Genomic DNA, 21,783 nt, shown 5'->3' with positions numbered 1-21,783 from the left:
GAGGAGGACTTCAGGGGGCTGAAAAGCAACAGAGAAGTCTTGGTGACCTGAACCAGGCCTGCCACACTGTCTTGCCACATATCCAGAGTGGCACAAACTACAGCTTCTCCTGCACAGGTTTAATACATTGTAAGGCCCAGCCACTGCAGCCAGAGAGGTGCAGCAAATTTTGCTCATCTCCGTGCCCATTTCCTCTGAGCACAACTCAGGCAGAACAGAGAGCTGCAGTCCTGGGATATAAAACAAAGCCATGTCACTTCTTGTGGCACTGCCCTGAACCAATCCTTCATGCAGTGACTTTTACATTTTCCTTCCAGGCCACCAGCTGTCAGATGGTAACAATTTCCATCCACTTGCTGACGTGAGCTGGTTTTGAACTTTAATCCAGTCCATGTCTTAACTGTGGTGGCAAACACTTTTTAACTAAAAAGAGCCTTCAAAACAATTTAGAAAATAAAAAAAATAAAAAAAAAACCCAACCCAAAAAAAAAAACAACAGCCCCAAAACAGCCCTTGTTAGCAGCACAGCTTTTATAAAAGGCTTGACAGATGTAAACAGGCTGAGCAATCACACGAAGGAAGGAAACAGCCGTTGCGTGATTGCAGGAGCTTGTTGTTGCTGTGATTGAGGCACCTGGCTATTGCTCCGTATGACCACCACGCAGGCGGCCAGCGCTTGCCCCAGAGAGCTTGCAGTCCGCACTCACCATGGGGCACAAGATAGATGCCGACTGACGAGGGAACACAAGGAAACAATGAAACAATGCTGGTCAGCATGAGGAGCAGTAGTCTCATCATTAAATCATCTCCATTTACTTTCCTAATATGCTAACATTTTCTGCCACACACAGATCTCTTCCTCCCAGGCAGTATTGAGTGCCTTCAACTCCCAGGGAAGTCTATAAGTATGGAGAGACGTCAGCATCATGAATGAGGTGCTTAGCATTGTGCATGGCAGAGCCTGGAGAGCCAAATCTTGGCTACTTTGCATACTCTGGCTTGGAGCAACAGTCACCTCTGTAATGGAAAATTATTATAATACAATAATACAGCTGGGAAGAATTTGCCATGTTTCTTGGACGCTAACAATAGTAATTTCTTAGTCAAATATATATGGGTAATAGTTAAAATGTTGCTCCTGCTACACTTCTAAAGAAAATTCCTTTCTTAAAAGTTACACATTCACAGTAGAAAAAAAAATACTGCCATTTTCTGTATGAATCTTTCCCGCCTGGGAGGTGAACAAGTCACTGCAATCTCTGGCTATTTGGGGCTGCTCTTTGCCTGTCTTCCACGTGAGGAGTTCCCTTAAATTTTCCTTTCCCGCGTGGTGCTCGCTGCAGGGACTCATCTGGTCAGTCCCTTTTCTGTGTTGTCCCTGCTGCCTGGTGGCACCCTCACGTTGCAGATGTGCTGGCTTCATCTTCTACCCATGATCCGGATAGTCTCATTTTCTTGCTGGATAAATTTGGAGTGTTGAACTGTCTGGCAAATCTCAGAATTTGTAATAAATGGATTCCACTTAATACCTAGTCTTTTTCTATAGTCGTTGCCATTGTCTGTGCCTTTGGTGGATTTACGAATAATAAGGCTTAATCAACTATATTAACTCTAGATTCAAAACTAAATGGTTGCAAATTAATTTGAATTACAAAGATTAGCCTTAGGAAGGAAAAATGTGGCAAACACTACAGTCTTCCGAGCTAACCGCACCTTTTGGAAATTCCCAGAGTAGCTGATTCACTGGAATGACAATTACCCCCCCTGCTTCTTTCCCCTCCCCCTCAAAGCACATTGTTTTACAGGAAACTTAATAAAACACAGTTTGTTAACAAGAGTCATTAGGACTTTACTGAGATTGCTCACGCTGATGATGATCTTTGAAAAGTAATTTATTTTTTCATTCCAACGGGATTTCTCTGCTTATCCACACCTACCGATTGCAACGGGAACCTATCCTGAGTAAGGGCTATGAACCCATTTGTGCATTACTGACGTCACTGCGAATTTTCCCATTGAGTTCAGTGGGAGCAAAGCTTATAATATCCTGAAAAGTAATCGTAACACATGAGACACCCATTCTCTCGTTCCTTGCGCATTCAATTTCTAGCAACAACAATAGTTTTAATTCCGGGTTGCTAGGATTTATTTTTTTTTTAATTAAATATATTATGAGTCAAAGGATGTTGGATCCAACACTCCGAGGAAACAATGGGGACAGATCCTTCATCCTGGCTAAGTGCCTTTTGTGTCCTTCTGTGTGGCTACTTTAATTTGTACCAGAGGCTAGCCATACACACATGCATACACATGTACACACACGAGATACAGCAAGCCTAAAAATCCAGGAAAAAAGAAAAATGTCTTACAACCTCTTTTAGCTTCCAATGTCTAGCTTGCGTTTTAACATGCACACGTACACACACAGCACAAAGGAGGGAAGATTTTAATAGCTAAACAGAAAAGGAAAATAATTACTATTTAAATATTACAGTAGTAGGTAGCTTGGGGATATTAGAAAGAAAGTAGGAGGTAAGAAAATATTTAAGAAGATGGCAACAGCGAATGGTCAGCACTGTAGTGCTTTGCCTGACTGATTTAGTTATTCACAATTCACTCACACGCATCTTTGACTGTACTGACCCTCTCCTCTTCATTAGCTTCCACTCTTGAGTTACTTTCTTTTCTGTGTTTATATTCTGGCTCTGTTAAACTGATTAGCTTTCCTGGCTGTCAAGCTACAATCCAATACCTCATAACCTAGTACTATACCCTATATATTTGCCACAAGTATGTAAAATACAGTAGGAAAGCAATATTTTCTACAGGGAAGAAAAATAGCTCTCTGATAAAATCATATTTACATACGTCAAACAGGCATAGTCTATCATCGTTGTTAATCAAATGCCCTTCTATCTTTGAATTAAGAAAGTAAAGAAGTTGGCCCATTTTGGGGAGAAAAGGACTTTTTTAAGGCTGGAAAAGGCTGGCAGAAACCATAGCTCAACTCAAACCACTTTTGGGAAATTCCCAGAATGCTGAGTCACTGGGGTGGGCAATTACCACTGTCTTCAGCTGAACAATCAGAGATTCTAAAGAGAAGAAACGTATGCATGCTTAAAGAAAGGAAATGCAGCTTTACTATGACTGTTTCTTTTAAGAGCAATTCCTGAGAAATCATTTTCTGTTCATAATGAGGTTTCCTTCTCTCTTAACCCCACACTCACCAGAAACATAACTAACCACAAAGATTTCTAAAAGTTTATTATTAATCCCATACTTTCCCACACTAGAACACTTTCTGCAAGATTTTTCATCCCCAGGACCCAGCTGCTGGGCAGGATTTTTTTGTGTGATCTGACTTCCCTACCATGTAATCCCATAAGCACGTGCATTGCTGTACTACCTGTTGAGGCCTAGTAAACCCAGATATCCCAATGAAAGCAGTTGCTTGAAAGCCAGCAATAGTGGAGCCCCATCTTCTAGAATTATTTAAAACTATATTATGCTGAAAATCTAATATATTTTTGTATACATCTACCTACTTGCCTTAAATAGGCAAAAGTGGGCAGATACTTAGTGATTCCTATGAAAGGATGGTTTCCCATTGCAGTGTTCCTCCACTGAAATACTCAACAGTGGGTGCAACTCGCACCTTTGCCTTGAGTTCAACAGCACTGTCCTGTGAGACAGCAAGTGCACATCATCGACGCAGGAATAAATGGCTAGATTTTGACGTTTTTCTCAGGCCTCAAAAGTCCTAAGACAGTGGGTGGAGCTGTCTTCACAATACTCATCTTTCAGACGCCCATCAGATGTTACAATTTTAATCTTCCTGTGGTCCTCCAAACCCAAGTGATCAGGCCAAACCAGCCTGAAGCAAGAAGGGTCTGCACAGGGGACATGTCACAACTTTTGGTACTGCTCCTTGCCAAAGGATCCTTTCCTAGAGACCGAGCCTTTTTGTAGAGATAGTGCTTTATGGGAAATGTTTCACAGTTTCTCAATACATGACCAGTGCTTTGATGGAGGGATAATGAATCTCTTCAGCCCTGGCCCTTCCACGCATGTGGAGCTGTATAAAATGGAGAGGATCACAGGGGAAGGTATCACACAGGACAAAGCAGAGAGACAAATTTGGCAAAATTTCACCTTTACACTTTCCAAACAAAACAACATCCAAGAACAGAAGATCAAGAAATTAAAGCCATTTTATTTGGGCATTAATTCTTGCTTACGTCTTACTTGGCCAATTTCTTTCATAGCCTTCATTGTAAATTCCTTACCCAATTTCCCTCTAATCTCCACACCTCCTAGATTAGAGACTGTGCGCTCAGCACTCCTCTGAAGCCCTTCCCACATGCTGAGGTGCCGCTCGCTGGGCGTTGGGACAATGTCAGCAGCAAGCTGCTCACCAAGTACCTGTGAGTGAGCCCATTGCACAAACCAGCAAGCTCCGTTCCCAGGAGGGTGTCTGCATGACCTGTTGAGCCAGGGCACTTGCTTTCCTGCTGACCAAAGAGAGAAAATCAAAGCCGCTTCTCACAGCACCCTTATTATTCATTGCTGCTTGGGAGCTCTCAAGAGGTGCGTCTCACAGACGTGGTCCCTGTCCTGAGGGGTTGGGAGTGTTGCATCAGGTAACTGGTGCAAGAGCTGTGACCGCAGTCCTTGTCTGTCTGTGAACAAGGAATCAGTCGGAAAGCAAACCAGGCTCTATTTCTGTCACTAAGTTTGAGGTACACTTCCACGAATTTCAGCTGACTGAAAGTATCTCGTTCAGACGCTCTTGACTAGGCTGCCCTTCAGCTGAGGGAGAGATTCTGGCACCTTCAGAGCGTGGTCCATCTCACCCTGCCTAAGACAAGTGTCTCATGCAGAAAGGATCGATCTTTCTTCAGAGGTACTCATTTCCCTCCGTTTATTGGAGAGAGAGCCTGGACAACCTGTTTAGATCATGTATCTACACACCTAAGTAAACTCAGAGAAGAGTCCCACCTTCTTGGACTCATGCTGCAGTTATATTAGCATCAGTGTGGGTGCAGCTTAGAATGAAAACAGAGGTGGTGTGGGGTGGTTGTTTTTTTTTCTAGGCAGTCTAGTTTTGTTTTGCTTTGAAAGAACCAGTATTGCAATAAGACACTTCAATGTGTGGTAATACAATGAGATAGCCCCACGCCTAGTCGACTGAAAGTACTTGGCATTTAGCCCGGTGACTGGCAACATCCCTTAGGTGTGGTGATATCTCTCAGTATCGCCCCACCCTGACATGTCTAGCATTTCATTAGCACAGGCATTAAGGTCCAGTTCTACTACCCTTACTCACAATGAGTAAGGATGGCGGGATCTAGGTCTTAGTGAATGAATGTTGCCGTAATGAGGCAGCATTTGTAACCTTATTATGCCAGTGAAAACTCCACAATCAGAGCTTTGAGAATAAGGAACTAATTGGCTTGAAACAGTTTCAGTCTAATAACCTCTTACCAAAAGCTCAACAGTGCATTAAGGTTCATACCCGTGGTTGGTTAGATTAGTTTCAATTTCAGGTAGTGGGTATCTATCCAATTACTCTCCTCCTCACTCGGGGTAGAGCACATGGCATTCCTTCTGCTACTTGATATGCTAAGCAGCATGTGAGTTGGCAAGTTGGGCTGAAAAGCAAATTAGCATTATGCAAACTGCAGGATTCTGGCACTTACATTAGGATCAGTGATCTGGCAAGAAATCCTGCCAAGCTACCAAGCCTTCCTGAGCCCAGAGAGAGCTGCAAACCCTAATCCAAGAGACCAGCTGACAATAACAAAGCGAAACAAAAAAGGAGGTTGTGGGGGAGGGGGAACAAATTCTTAATTGTCTGGGAGGTTGCTGGTGGGAGTACGGAGGTGGATTTCCTCTTCAGACCTAACTCTTGTATTGCAGTAAAGAAAGAGGAAGAGAAAAAAAGACAGAAAGGTGAGAGAGGCAGAAAAATAGGAGGAAACAGAGAAAGACCGTGAGAAAGAAAGAGATAAAGATAAAGGGAGGGAAAGAAAAAAGAGGAAAAGGACAGGAAGGGAAGGAAGCAAGGAAGGAAGGAAGGAAGGAAGGATTATGACTGACCCACAGCTGGGGATGTTGGTACCCCAGCTGCTTGTGGCTGCCTGTCTGGTGGCATTGCTGCCTGGCAGTGGGGCAGCAGAGCAAAAAAGAGGTAAACCCATTTTGCCACAAAGATGCCCTCAGTTAATGGGCTCATCTCTGTGATGGACCAGCCGGGACATAGGTCTTCATCCCCTTTTGCTGACTCTCTGAAGACGTGGGCAGCTGCTGCAAGAGCAGCAGACGACAGCAGGGCGGTAATACCTTAAAGCACTTCAGCCGGATTCACCGGAATTCATCTGTCTTAGTTTAGGTTTCTTCTAAGGCATCCCCAGGTAAAGATGTTTTTTTTTCCAGGTGTTGGAATAGGCTGTTCCCAGTATTTTTCACTGGTCTATGAAGGCAGGATAAGGCCCATAATCCTTACATTTTAGTTTGGACGGAAGGAACTAGAAGAAAGTGTACAACAGTACCTAAGCCTCAGTGAAAACCAAAGGGAGTTGTGCCCCCATCTGTGACTGTCTGCCTTAGAAATCATTTCTGTATTACAGCTTTACTAGGTATGTTCCTGTAAAGCCTTAGCCACACATAGCACCCACCTGTCTGTACTAACACTGTACACATACAGCAAAAACCCTCAAAGCCTTTTGCAGTTCTTAGATGGTCAAATATATCTAACCACGTTACAGTCAGGTAGAATTTGGTGGTAGTCTTATGCCATCAGTTGCAAGAGATTGTGGTATAATTACATAAATGCATGTTGCATTATGAAGGAGTTTCTATATTCTTTTGATAAAGATGGCTCTTTTTTTGATAGCAAGAGACATGATCTGGCGGTACAAGCAGTTCTAAAACATTTGGTAATGATTCTTCACATTAATGGGGGAAAGTATAGCAAAATTTCTAGCTTTTCTGAGTAAGGCATAGTCTAAAATCACAAGGTGATCAAATACAGTAGAGTAACAGAAATAGGGGCCTCTTTACTGGAACTTTTTATCAAGCTAGTGCACTGTAGGATTGTATATATTTGACCTTTAAGAATTGTTGGCTTTCACCTGGCTCATGGTTTCATCAGCGTAAATGCTGTGGAGGGAAGGCAATGAGTTGAGCCTTCTGATCCCCTGCTTCTTAATGGCCATCAAAGTTCACTAGTTATCTCTACACTGAACTCTATAAATTGTGCTTTTACCTCTTGACCAATCCAAAGTCCATTATTTTCGGTATTTGTTTTGTAAATGTTTCAGTTCAGTGCATTAAAATTAGAACATGAGACACAGTTTTTCAGCCTGTGAGTATTATGAAGGCCTGGCCCAGGCGCTGTGAACCCAGTAGGCAGAACATACCAGCCCTGTGAGGGTTTTGTGTGGAAGTCATTAAACCAAGGCAGCGGGATTGTTCCATTTTCTTCATGAAATTTGTAGTAGCTTTCATTAATTTCCTCTGGACATTCATTAGAATGGGAAGAAACTGAGTCAAGTTCTGGATTTCCATTTCTTATGAAACAACTGTCCTTGCTTTTGTTTCAGTTGGTTACTTGGTAATGAAGCATACACTGTTCTGCATCTGTTACTCCAGACACTTTCCAGTAAACTCACGGAGAAGCTCTAGTTTTAGACAGACTTTTCTGCTCTGTCTCCTTTTCTCTGATGCTAGGGCTCCCTAAACAGCATCTAGAAAGCAGGGACTAGCCTTTGATTTCTCTGCCTTCAGTTTTCTGACCAGAACCCCAAACTGGGATCACAGGAAATAAGGTGCACCACTCCACAGCTGCGTGGCTGCAGCAGTACCGCTGGAAGAAAGCTGAAGGTTTTATTACCTGCATCTAGGTCACAAGGTCAAAACTAATTATGTTGAGAGGGGAGGTAACGCAAGTGCCTCTGGATAATATGATTTCATGGTGGCAGGCAATCTTCCAGATTGCATTTAGTTTCTTAAGAAATCATGGTTGGCGTTCAGGTATATGTTTCTACACCTCCTCCTTACAGCAAAGCAAGTTGTATTTTAAGGTTTTGAAAAAAATGTAATACTTCTCATCCAGGTGAAACAACATAGCATCTTCATATGGCTTCCTCCACTACTAAAAAGGATCTACAAGCTGGGCAACACAAGTCTGGGTTTTGAGCACCTCTGCCTCTGACCTTTCAGGAGACTACAGGCAAGCTGATTCTCCACTCTCTGTGTCTCTGTTTCCTCTACCACACACCGGTACCTCTATTTGCATCATAACCTCTTTGTGCACTGTAATTGTCTGGCACAATGGGGCCCTCAGTGGGAACCTCAAGGTATTTCCATCGTAAGAATAACAAACAACAGAAAGGAAGAAGAACAAAAGAAGAAACACCACAAATACAAGAATAGGTCCAAACCTCATCAGACTGAAGAATTTCAGAATTCAGGACTTTTCAAAACTGGAAACAGAAGCAAATGAGAGGGTTCAACACTGCCTTCTATCTAGAGCTGCGATGTGTATCTACAAAGAATCATGGCACGGATTGTATGCATTGCTCCTATTGCTAGAACATATCAAGTGACAGTACAGTGAAACTCTAGAAAATCTACCGTGTCTAGTATCCTCACAACCACACATTACTTTACGTTTTGCTTTGCGGTCTTCTTCTCAATATTAATGTTTTAAAAATCCAGTTAGGAGATTTTACTCCCTTCCTAGAAATGATTTATTTTGTTTTCTTGGAACAATAGGTCACATTGTTTTTCTCCTTCGGAGCTTTCACTTTGATGTGTCGGCTTTGACTGCTAGAGGAAATGTTGTGGACCAGAAAAGGAGCCTTGCTGTGGTCCAACTTCGCTGTAAACAGCAGGTGCAGCAGCTGCTACAGGAAAGCCGCTCGTTTTCCTGCTCCTTTTCAGGGATGAAAGAGGGGGATGTAGCAACTTATTTTTCTGGAAAATCTGAGACATAGGAAACAAAAATAAAGACACAGTTTGAAGTGTTTCCTTTATTTGTCAAAAGTCTCGACATGCAAAATAAAGAACATGTAAATACTGTACTTGAATATGTAAATACTGCATGTAAGTATGCAAATATTGCACCTGGATATGATAGTCTTGGTGGTATCTATAAATCTGAGCATACTAGGCCAAACACTCAGCTGAGCTGTAATTTGAACTGCATCCTCAGCAGAGCCGAACCAATTTCCACCGGCAGTTGCATAGCAGCCTCTGACAGTCACATGGAGAAGTACACCCGTAATTCCTCTTCCACACAAAGTTAAAGGAAAGGATGTAGAAGCAACTGTGCCTGCAAATATGAGTGCTTCCCATGTTCAGAACATACTGTTAATGAATAAGCACTTCATTGTATGTGTTCCTCATGAAGGTGCCCAGGGGCAAACTGTAAAGTGTGTGTGCAATTCCCTGTGTCTTCATACTGGCCGGTGCCCCGGAGTCACAGGAAACCATTCTCCTCGCATCTGGTCAGGATGGGCTATGGCTTGCCATGCTTCTCACAGGTCCACAGCACTCCAGTTTCAAAGAGAATCTACTTAAAGCACAAGGTCTTCCAGAATTTGTAAGGCAGTGTCAAACTTCTGTGTTGTCCCGTCATTTCCAACAGTTGAATTTAGCAGCAGAATTGGTCTTTAAGAAATCAGTCAGTCACTGTCAGCAGAGGTACTTTGAATCAAGGACATTTAACTTCTGTGCCCATCACTATGGAAAGCATGAGAAAATTTTGTGTAGGAGCTCATCCATGAGTTCTGCTACAATCCTGCTCCAAACAAATCTCTCATTTCCTTCACAAAAACAGTTTTACAAACAACGCAACTGGGATTTACAGGCATCTGTGCTGAATATCATCCTGCTCACCTACGCTAGAGAAAGCAGTGCAATATTTCTGTAAATAACTTCATCCCATGCTCATAAGTGCTCTCACTTGCAGATTATGTAGTAAAGAAGAGATAGGCAGTCATCTCTACAGTATTTAATGAGTATTTGGCAGGGCTGCTAAAGCTATGGTGCTTCTTCATTTTATCAGGTGAAGCACCGAAGCCATAGAGAACACCGTGGGGATGGAAATGCTATGTGACAGCCACACAGGCCCTCCTCTTCGCGCTCTTTCCTTCTGCTCTGGACAGCCAAAATACTGGCTCCATCAGACATACCAAGAGTACATTTTAAACAGGGATGTTAATCCTGCTCAGAGCAGGATTAGCTGCCCCTGAAGCCTCTGAATGCCAACCAGATGTTGCTATGCAGCTGGCAAAATGCCCAAAGCAGCCTTTAAATTCCTTTTTCTCTTTTAAAATGGAGGTCCCTTTTACCAGTAAGCAATATGCTCCGGGAATCTCAAGGGATTACAGAGACATCACAGTAGATGGCTCATTTTCACCCACTTGTAGTCCACCAATGCCAACCAAAAGACTCTCAGGCTATATCTGGATTAATAAATTAAGGAGGTGTACTGGCATAGGACTATCCCACGTATTTTTAGCATGCTCCACAATCTGCTTCTGTGTCTCCCTGACACTGTCAGGCAGCATTCAGGGCTCAGACCCATGGGTTGTCATTCCCAATGGCAATTTGGTCGTGGTCACTCTGTTCTTCTGGAAGAAGAGGAAAGCTGAGCAATATGGACATAAGCTGTGCCACACCACTTGGCACCAGAGACAGAGGATAGTCCTTGGTTTATCTTATTTACTACAGCAGATGTAGCCCCGTTGCTTTCAGTAAGCATCGGATTATACATAGAAAAATACATACGATAGATTTTAAACGTTAAAGACACTCAGCTCAGAAAATTATTTCAATTGGAGCTAATTAGATACCAAAAGGAATATGCTGTTCTCCATGCCTATACCAATTTACATATTGTCTCTTGAAACCATGTATCTCCAAAGGAATGCCTGTGGCATTGTAGCATAACTAAATGAAAGTTCATAAGTAAGAGATCAGTTTTCCCCACCTTCCAGGCCTCTTCTTGTGGTAAAAGGAAATGCATCTCAAAAGCAGATTTTGAAATGGAACTTGGTGGTAGATGATTTCTTGCCATGTATTTTTTCTTGTCAAATGGCTTAGACACGATCAGTAGTCATCTCAGTACTTTAGCCTCTTCTAAACAAACTGTTTTACAGCACACTTCTGGCCCAACTTAGCCCATCTAAGCACAGGTTATATGTGACAGGAAAAAGGCAGGTTTCCCCTACTTAACCATGTAAACAAAGAGCCATATTTCTTAACTAATTGCCACAGGCCTCACCTTATTTTCCCAAGCTTTCTTGATCACTCAGCATACCCTCTTCTATCTTCTTTTATTTCTCCACATATCACTCATTCATCCGTGACTCGCAGTCTGTTCCATCCTTTCCAAATTGCTGCGTTTTGCTGACACAGCAGCCTACCTAGATAATGAAAATCAAATTGCTGTAATAAGATAAAGCCATGCATTTCACTAAGAACAAATAGAAGCCGAACTTAGAAGAAATCTGGAGGATTAGGAGCAGGGACATTATTATTGGTTAACTCCAAATGCCTGAGACAATCTGCCAAATCTTCTGAGTGTGCCTCACGTGGTTAAATTATCCAGAGGTACTTTGTGCTCAAAGAAGTTAGCAGAGTAGCCTCAGGTAAAGATGTGTCTTTCAGCACATATAGAAAAAGCCCTGAAGAGCCCTTGATGTAAGGAGAGAGTGTTGAAACACATAGCTTGGGCTAAAGAATGTATCTGTAAAACAGAAACAAATCTAATAATAATTCTATATCTAAGATACTTGGAGAAGGTTTTACAGCGTTATTTTTAGGTATATTTAAACCACTGATTTGTAGTGAAGGATCATAAATATCTGGAGGGGGTATCTGAAGTCCTGCAGTAATCAAGTACAGACTTTAGAAATCCTTAGCAGTTGTTCAAATTCCTTTGGAGGGCTGGATGGGAGCTCTTGATATGAAGTGGTGTTATCTTTGACTGCTTATGTACCTCTTGTCTATACTTAGTGTGTTCAAGGCTGCAGATGATCCTCCCTCTCAGACATGTTAAGAACCCTGGCGGTATTCAGGCTCTTGCAGAGCTTTCAGAGCTTTCAATTCTCCTACCATTTGCAAAAGTAAATCTATGCTGCTGAATTTCAGAAGTGATTTCCCATTCTGACTGGTCACCAAGCAAGACCCATGAAAAATGTCTGTCCAGGGTCACACTTCAATGCTCTCACTGATTTTGGACACATTATTCAAACTGGCACTGTTCTCTGCATTGCTGATGCTCTTGTGTCAGGGAATGAATGTATGGTTGCTAACTAAAGTGCAATACTATCCATACTATTCCATTACACAGTGGCTTTTGTCTTCTCTAGACATGCAGACTTGTTCTCAGACCATTTATCATATTGAATAAAATGGAGCAATATGACGCTTAAATTCAAGAAAAATAATGAGGCATTCCTAGAGTAGAGTTGAGTCTACAGAGGCGTGTAATACAGTCCATAGAAATACGACAGGATTGTATTCAGACCGTTTACTGAAGGGGTGTTATTCATGTCACCTCAGTTTAAATATCTCAAAGTGAGCTGCTTACTCTAACATTATTCGTGTAACAGTCAACGGGAAGAGAGAGGAGCCTTCAGGGGGCGATTCACCCCAATTACTTTAGATACTGATCTTAGGGTGGGACTATAAAGGCAGTCTGCATAATCGCCTCTGATTTAGACAGCTAGAGATGTCTAAAGTTGGACAGGTGACTCCCATCCTAAGCAAATATCTAGGAGATAGCTGGAATGACTCATCCTCCAGGTGGAAGGATTGACTCTGTGACTACTTTTCTCTGTTGACCAGGCTGGAGAGGCCTGCATGTTATTTGTCTCTTGAACTTAGACTCCATGGAGGCATGGCTGATACAGGGCTTTTAGGGTAAACCACATTTTCACCTTCAACCACTCTGGAGGGCTCCATCTACAGTAAAGACACATAGTCTGGAAATGTAGAGTAAGAATGCATGTCCGAGCCTCCCTCAACAACCCAGCAAACAGGAGGTCTCTCAAGGCTGTGATTATATGAAGATAGTTTGCAAGGTGAGAAACAGGTCAGAGGTGGGGCAAGGCCATTGTGCTGCTGAAGAAATGTGTAAGCCATTGTCCCAGAAAACAGGCACAGGAGTCTGGTGAGCAATTATTATCTCCCAGGTTTCGTCCACTGATCTGGGAAACCCTTCTCCATCAGTTTCAGTAGGAAGCCTTATAACTCAGCCCAGCTACTCTCATATGTCTATTATTCCAAGAATATTTTCCTTGCCATAAAGGGAATCCTAACATGTCCAAAAGGATAATCCTCTATCTGCTTCAAATATGAGTGTATCTGGGAATAGGAGGCAGACAGTGTTAATTTTGTAGAGCATACTTTTTCAATGAAATTATTTTAAATCATTTCGTCAACGTGGGGTCTGGTTTTCACTTTCTAATATGCGTCTCTAGTACGTTACAAACCTCAGTGAAGTCTCTCCCTTCCCCCTGCCAGCTAAAAGGGTTGACTATTTTACATCAAATACACCTAATATAACTTACTCTGTTACTCATGCTTATGTGATGAAAAACAAATTGGAACCACAGACATGTGTATGAGAAACATATTTGGGGACTCCACAACATCTCAATCCCTTTAAGAATAGAAGAGTTTTGCAGCTTTATCACAGGGCTTCCCAAATGCTGAGATGGAATACAGGCCACACGACCGGCTGGGTTTGCAGGGGAACAATGCAAAGCTGGTAAAACTACAACTGTATGGGGGAAAACACTCCCAGAATCATGAAGGAACTGCTGGAGCAAAACGAGACCTCTCCTCTGACTCTGAGGTTGGCTCTCTCGGGTCCCCTTCCTCTGGATGACTCTGTTTCTTTTCACCAACAGAAAATTCCGTCTATTCACTTTCCATGTGCTGCTTTAAGTGCATTACAAGGAACAGAAATCAGAAAAGGTCCCCATGGTACATGATGGATTTCAGAATTCTCACAGCTGTCACCGGCCAAAGACTGCTTTACAGATTAAGGAAGAAAAGCAAGCTATTAAAAAAAAAGGAATGTTTTGGCTAGGGTCGAAAGCATGAAATCAGTATCACCCACCTCTGTGGCCCTGATCCTGTGCAGACTTATGCACATGCTCCATTTCTTATACCGTGGGTGCTCCCGTTCGCTGCCACGCACAAAGAAAAGCACATGAATCAGTGGTTGCAGGGTCCAAGGCAATTGTTTGTAAAATGAAAGTTGTAGTGAAGTCTAGTTAAAAACCTCATGACTCATCTAACACAGTCACTAAATAAATATTATATAAAACGTAGACAATATTGGAGCCTGATATCATGGCCTCTCACACAGACAAAAACCCTTGCATACATTTTTCCAGCCCATGGCGCCTCTTGCATCCTCTCCAACCTATCTGGAGCCCTCTTCCCAAGCCTGGGTGTCAGCAATGGTTCCCTGCTAAAAATATAGCCCAGTGGAAACGAGGTATTCACAGTACAGTTCAAAATCTACATGTTTTAATTACTTTTTCCCCAAGCAGAAATAGAGACTAAGCTTTAAAAACTGCTATTTATTGTGAACCAGTGCACTGAGCTTTATACAAGCCTTGGCTACTTAATTAAAAGCCTCTAAAACCAGGCATTTGTATCTCAGAAGTAACACATTAGAACTACAGAGGGGCAGGGGAATGACATGCCTCAGGTGAGCTCCTTCGCTGATGGAATCGGTAAGTCTGAGTTTACATGTATATGAGTATAAGCGGCTCTGCTTTGGTTAGAGCCTTTGTGGGTATTCTACATGATCACACTGATGGCAGCATAAAGCTCAGACAAATGTCAACAACAAGCAAGAATTCAAATCAAAACCTGAGAAAAGACTTGAAACTCAAATCCATTTTTCTTTTCTTTCGTTCAAAAATGCTATCACCTAGGACATTATTACTGTCTCAATAACAAAAGAAATCACTAATTTATAAAGGTTTGCATCTTGAAAAGCTGATTGGTAGCACTACTGTACATATAAACAAGATTTAAGGTAGGGTCCTTTATAAATTAAGTTTAAAAATGTGTCTTTCATTTCAAAATAAGGGGACTAAAACATTCCAGGTGAAATCCTGGCCTTTTGAAGCCGCTAGCGAAATCCACATTGATCACAGCAGGTACAGGATTTCATTCCGTGTATTGCCCGAATGCCTAGATTTTAATAACATTTTTCAGTTCTACCAGTAAGGCAAAGACATGGTGGTTCATATCAAATGGCTGCTCCACCACGCTAAATTGGTACCAAGCCACCAGAGCTGAAGAGCAGCCAGGAGGCTTCCACGCTACCGTGTCTGCTGGAACGTACTGGTGACCGTTTGACAGCTTCACCTATCTGGATCCTTGCAAAGCTTGGTGTGATCTAGCGCTCTTAGCTCTGCTTCTCATCATCAGCTGGTATTTCTCATCACAATAAGTTTAGAACACTGTGTGGCATTAAAATTTGAACAAATACCCCACAGTAAGTATTGAATTTATGAAACCATATGTCTTATTGTAACCAAGTCAACTGTTCACATCATGAAATCATTACCTGTCCTTGAAAAAGAGATTGGCTTTGTGTACACATATATACATATATATTTGTCATACATATATATTTACTTATTTCTTATCTTTATTTAATTTTTGCACATCCAGGATTCTGTCATGGCTTTTTGCATTTATAAAGCATGTTTCTTTCCACCACGCTTCTTTTACAATAAAAGTTCAGTCTGTGCCCAGATTTTTGCTGGTAAGAATGCCAGTTGTCTAAGAACAAGTCTTAAAACACAAAGAATGGGAGTTTTACTGCTCTCTGTCCAAGAAAACCCAAACTAAGACTTGCCTAAGATAAAAAGTACAAGTTATGGCACTATAAAAACATTTATGACAAGGGATACCTTTTTTCTAAATGAAACTAACATTGTCTATATCAATCCATTCATGAGTAAATAACTTAGCGACATATAATATACAATAACTCCATAGAGGAAAACCATACAAATATTATTCTTTAAGTATATTGTAAAATTAGCAATGGTAATAACATTTGGAAAAGGTAAGGGAGATAGAAAGCTACGCTTGCGTTGAAGGTGGAGTTGCAATGTCTGTTAGACAGCATACTGGAGAAATCAAAAAGGCAAGGAGGCAGAAGACATTATAGCCGTTCTGCACATGAGGAGCAGAAGAACCGGCTGGCAACCAGGGACATGGGAGGGAACAGAGCCCTCCCGATCCTCTCCCATGTAACCATAAGGCTGTACGTCTTCAGTCCTCCTCTCTAGCACCTTCCTGAGAAAGCAGCTTACGGGCATGAGGGGCAGCTGCAAGGAATCAGAGAGGAGAGGCACGCCTGAGCCACGGTGGTGCGGCAGTTCCCAGTACATTGGCTGGAACTGTGGGCTGCAGCTCGCCCTGTGGAATGCGGCCAGAGGGGCTGGCTCGGTGTCTTGTCTGCAGTTGCTTCAGAAACAACTAATTTAATAGTAATGATGATAATAGTATATCTGAACAGGACAGAGGTTAATTTAATTCTGTGAAGAGGGATGTATGCCATAGCACAATGAAACCATTATGAGAACCAGTTTTCCCCCATATCAAGATAAGAGCAGATTGGAATGAGAATCTTGCAGCCACATGGGTAGGGAAAACAGTCCACTAAAAATGTGAGAATGGGAGGTAACCTGAAGCCCTTTCATCTCCCAGTTACTAACTATGCATGACTGTAGGCCCAGGCCAGTTTTCACTGCAGGCAATGAAAAGTATCCTATTAACTTCAGTGGCCTTGGAGCAGAACTCTTGGAGCAAAGTAACCCATGTGACAACTTGAATCTGTTGGTGGCTCTACCATTTACTAGGGTGAGGTTTAATGTTTTGAACCCCCAACCAAAATGAAGATTTTCAGTCAGAGAGAGGAAAGGAGGTAGACTGAGCTTTCCTCAGTCAGAAGCTATTCCTCACAAACAGAAGCAGTAAAAAGTGAAATAAAAGGGCTATGAAGAAAAGAGAGGAAAGACTCAGATATTATATACCTGAGTTGTGATTGCTTTGTGCTGAAACCTTTTTTAACACGTTACATAGTGCTTTCAGAAGGATGCAGAAATGTGATAAAACAGATGCAGCAGATGCAGGAAATATAGCACTTCTCGCAGGACAGACTTTTGGGGGTAATTCAGTTTATTAATGGCATGTATTATGGAATAACAAGTTGCAGATGATCATTAAAACTTATCCTTAACAGACATTCCTTGTGTATTCATCTTTTGTTGTTTCCATAGCAGAGATGAGAGAAATTTGTGTAGCCTGAGACTTTTGAGTTCCCAGGGCTCACATTTGCATTTTTGACTTGTGATTTAAAAGAAAGGATTATTTTTAAGGACGGTTTAATTAAAAAATAATAATGAAAGAATTCTGTCACAAGAAAAGCTTGTGATGTGATATATTCCAAGGACGGATTTGGCTCCAGGAATCTCATCCTCTTGTTCCCCTCATTTTCTCAACAGCTCTAGCAAAAGCAATGGCAAATTTCCACCCCATTAGAGTTTCATTGCTCTTCCCAGAGCAAGCACTGCAGCTTTTAATCTTTGCGTGCTAGTCCATACAGCCTCAGCGCTGACGATTTAGGAGGTGATCCAATGTCTCCCCTGGTGAGCTCACTTGCTCCTTCTGATCCCATCAGGGAGCTCCATAGGGCTTGCAATCAGAGATGGCCAGAGTGTAGATAAAAGCCTACCAGGGGAGCAGCAGTAGTTGCAATATGGTGTAAAAAGGCAATACTTTATTCCCAATCTGTGTGCAATGCGGTCAGAATCAGGGAACATATGCCATCACCAATGAAAGGACAAACCTGAGGGTCTGAGATGTATAAAGGAAGGGATAAAGTCTGTGAATTTGCAAGCAGAAGAAAAATCCTGGCCATATTCTGGAACAAAGGCACAAATGACCACAAGGTGGATGTGTCTACATCAATTAAACTTCATGCCTCTAAACCCTGGATGATGGCCTTTGGTGATACCTAAGCAAAACTCCAGATTGGAGCTTAAAATGACAGGGAAGTTAGCAAATAAGTGATGAATTCATTTGAGAAGGAGGAAGAGAGATGGATCATTATATTTCCTTTTCTGTCAGAGTTATCAGCAGCTGACTCTGAAGTCATGTGCTGCGTCTCAAAGGACAAGTTACATTTTCCAGCCAAAGTTTACAGAAAACATTCTTATGTACAGAATGAAAAATATTGCCTAGGCGGATTTTGGATTTGCTGTCACTGAGAGCTTTTAAGAGTAGCTTAGACTTTTTAAAGACTAGATTAGACAAATGTCTGTCCAGACTAGCTTATGTTGTGGGTGTACTTTGATCAGGACACACTAAGCCACTAATGTGGTCTTCAGACCACTTGGGGTCTCTTACAGGCCTGTTCTTCAGTTATCCTGTGCCACGCAAGTGCTGTGCAGGACAAGATGATGTAGGTCCAGATAGAACTGGGGAGGTGGCATTTATAAAGAGAATACAAATGATGGAGGGTTGATACACTAGCTGAATGCCATGTTGTTAATGCCATGTGTGTGTCACCACGTCCACTGCTGGTAACATTCAGTGCCAGGCATCCCTGGTGCTAACGAATGAAATGTGTGGGGCCAAGGAGGTGGCTTTGCAGACAGAGTAAACAACAACAACAAATGTGATTGAGGCAAAATGTAAATATAACGGTAACCACTGTCAGTGCCATACTGCATATGTGACAGATGTGAAACACTGTAAGTGCTAAATGTACCCAAAATAAAAAGACACAGATGTCCTGACAGCAGGCAATCTGTGTGTTTCTTCTCTGTGCCAATTCCATATAGCACTTTGTAGTCCCCAGCTGTGAGCCCACACAGATAGCTCCAGACTCAAAAGTTAAAACTTAATCAGCCCCAAGCTTCTGTGCCCCAACAGGCAGCAGTGACGTCGCTCCGAGTGCCCGTGCCCGCCGGCACGGCGTTCACGGGTTGCTGTGACTTGGGGCTGCTCGACCCAGAAGAGAGGAAAGGACAAAAATGCAGAACAATCTCGCTGAGCAAACAAAAGACATGTTGCTGATCATGCTACAGTATGTGATGGCCAACGCGCCTATCAGACAAGACGAGGGGAGGCCAGTCACTGCAACAATGTGCAGAATTCCTTTATCAGCTCCGTCATCACCTGGCAAAACACCAGAGTAGGGATAAAGCATAATCTATTAATTAGTGATATCAGGACCCTTCCCGCGGTGTTTGGTATCTTTGCCAAAGAGGTCCATACTAATATGGACCATGCACTACGCATCCGGCCTGGTTGGTTGGAAGCAGGATTATAAACATCATTTTCAATACCCACGAGAGATAAATAGTTGCCTTTACAGATGAGAGGAAATAAAGCAGGGAATACAGCATAAACAGTGTGTGCCAGTGTGTGCCATGCCAAACTGTTATCTGCTTGCAAAGCAACAATCAGAGCAACCAGCACTTCTGCGTAAGGAGGGGAGGAAACCAAACGAATTTTGTGGTGGTTACAGGCTTCCTCAGGTTTAGCTAACGGTGTCTGAACGCAAAAGTGTAGCAGACAGGTTTCTGAGCAAGAAAAGAAAGTCACAACTGCAGGCAAGGCCTCAGCCACCATGAGACCATTTGATCTCCAAAGATGCAGTGGGGTGCTGCATATCCCGTATTTACAACATGGTGTATCCAAATGTAGTTGATTAGTATTACAGGCCACAGCACCATGTGTAATAAAAAGGAGTTTGAAGCCTTCTGTGCCTTCAAAGGCAGAGAGGGCACAATCCAATTAATACCAGGTGACAAAGGCCTACACATAAACAGCATAAACATCCTGACAGACATTGGAAATGAACCATTGTCCCGCAGAGCCTTGAACTGTTGGCACCCAGAGCCAGGAAAGTGCTGGCAAGGAAAAGTTGATTTCCAAATGTGAGAGCGCTCTTGGTGAAGACCACTGCCCAGCACACACATGGAAATAGCCAGGGCCCCAAGGAATAGTCAGAAATGGGCAGCTGATAAAGAGATCTGTGAAAAAGCTGTGTGAATATGGTGTTACTGTCACCCAATACAGCATGTAACCACTCTGGTATGTGGTTTATATAGCACTCACGCATAGTACTCATGTAGTATTCCAGTCCTATGCGTGCTGCTCCAGCAGTACCACACATGCACACAATACCACAATCAAAAACACATCTTCCTGGCAAATTTTGACAACCTATATACCATGTATTGCAACCACCCGCACACATATGACGTGATGATAACAGCTGCCATTGCATCACTAGCAAATACTTCAATGGACCAGCACACATTTTCTCAGAGAGAGAGAATCTTCACAGAGTCTCTGAACAACCTACAAGCAGATGGCAAACTGTGCACATGAGGAAAAGCTTGATGAAGCACCCAACACAAAGGCAGTACAAGCAAATATGCTGATGATGAATCTGGCTAATTGAATGTTTCGTGAAGTAAACACAACAGTAAAAGCTATCCCACCCATTAAAAACAGGCTGCATAGCAAAGAGATTCAGAGCACTTAATAGTTGGTGGGTTGCCACTTGTGAACGTTGCTGGTGGGCAGTCCAGTCCAGGACACGCTGTAAATATTGCCACTAGTAGAAAACCATTGCCCTGCACAGCACATAACATACAGCATTCTTCCCTCCTTCTTTACAGGCCTCTTGGATGTGACAGGGGCAAGAAAAACTTGCCATATCACTAACAGATGTAGCTCAGAGGAAGTCTTGATATGCTGAAAATGGCTCCCACTATTCTGCCAATATACTAGTCCTAGGTGTGTGATTATTTTGGTCATAAGCTATACAGGACTAAGGTTTCAGGTTTTTTTTTTACCCAGAAACCAAGCAAATGACTGAAACAACCTTACAATATTTAACAAAGAGAAACGAGATATTTGAGTTAAAATAATTGCCTTATGATGCAAGGGAACTGGTGTAGATACATTTTCCAGCTAGTTTAATAATTGCCCGTGGTGTGTGTGTTGGGGAAGTGCGGTCCTTGTTTTGCTATTCGGTACTGTGTATGTACAGCCGCACCAGTGCTGCCACAGGCCAACCTGTGCTCACAGCAAGGCTTTCATCTCCTCCCGCAATCATTTCTGTTCTTACATGCCAGGCAGCAGAGCCGCACACCTGTCTTTGCTTAGCTGGCTGCATTCTTTCTCATTTCTCCAGAACGCGTCCTAATCTACAGAAGATTTAACTTGTGAGTGTTGCCTGGACAGCAATGCTCTGAGCATTTTCATGTTGTGCTTAGCATAGTAATTCCAGGAATCTGGCATTTCTGTGCCAGGTTGTGCTGCGTTGTAGACTGCGAGCAGCAGTGGCTCACAGGACCCACGTTGCACCCATGGGACCCCAGAGCAAGAAAACTCCATCTGTCCTCCTGAGCACCCTTCCGCCTCTTTTGGCACAGGCTTTCTCACAAGCCTGAGTGAGTCTGGCCATTGGCACACTACTCCTCTTGTAGCGGCAATGGGCATTCCAGCAGTGAGCGAGCTGAAGTGGGGCGCGAAGCTGTCCCCACCGGCTCTGCCCCATGAGCAGGGCCAGGCCAGGCCGGGTTCCCGTTGCCGGTGGTGTGCCGATGGCGGGTGGTGTTAACGAGCCCGGCTGTGCCGTGTGTGCAGCCCTTCTGGAATTCTGCTCAGAAACACCATGAGAAACTCAGAGCATGTACTATTTAC

At 42.8% G+C, this 21,783-nt stretch overlaps 1 protein-coding gene across 1 annotated transcript in view; it reads left to right on the top strand.

Moving 5' to 3' along the window:
* The window catches only part of PRDM1 (PR/SET domain 1), a 283,483-nt gene that overhangs the window by 45,767 nt on the left and 215,933 nt on the right, over nt 1-21,783 (top strand). The window lies entirely within an intron of this gene.

Source organism: Rissa tridactyla, chromosome 3, assembly GCF_028500815.1.
Source record: "Rissa tridactyla isolate bRisTri1 chromosome 3, bRisTri1.patW.cur.20221130, whole genome shotgun sequence".
Lineage (NCBI taxonomy): Eukaryota > Metazoa > Chordata > Aves > Charadriiformes > Laridae > Rissa > Rissa tridactyla.
The sequence above is the reverse complement of the archived record's forward strand: the minus strand, read 5'-3'. Positions and strand labels throughout refer to the sequence as shown.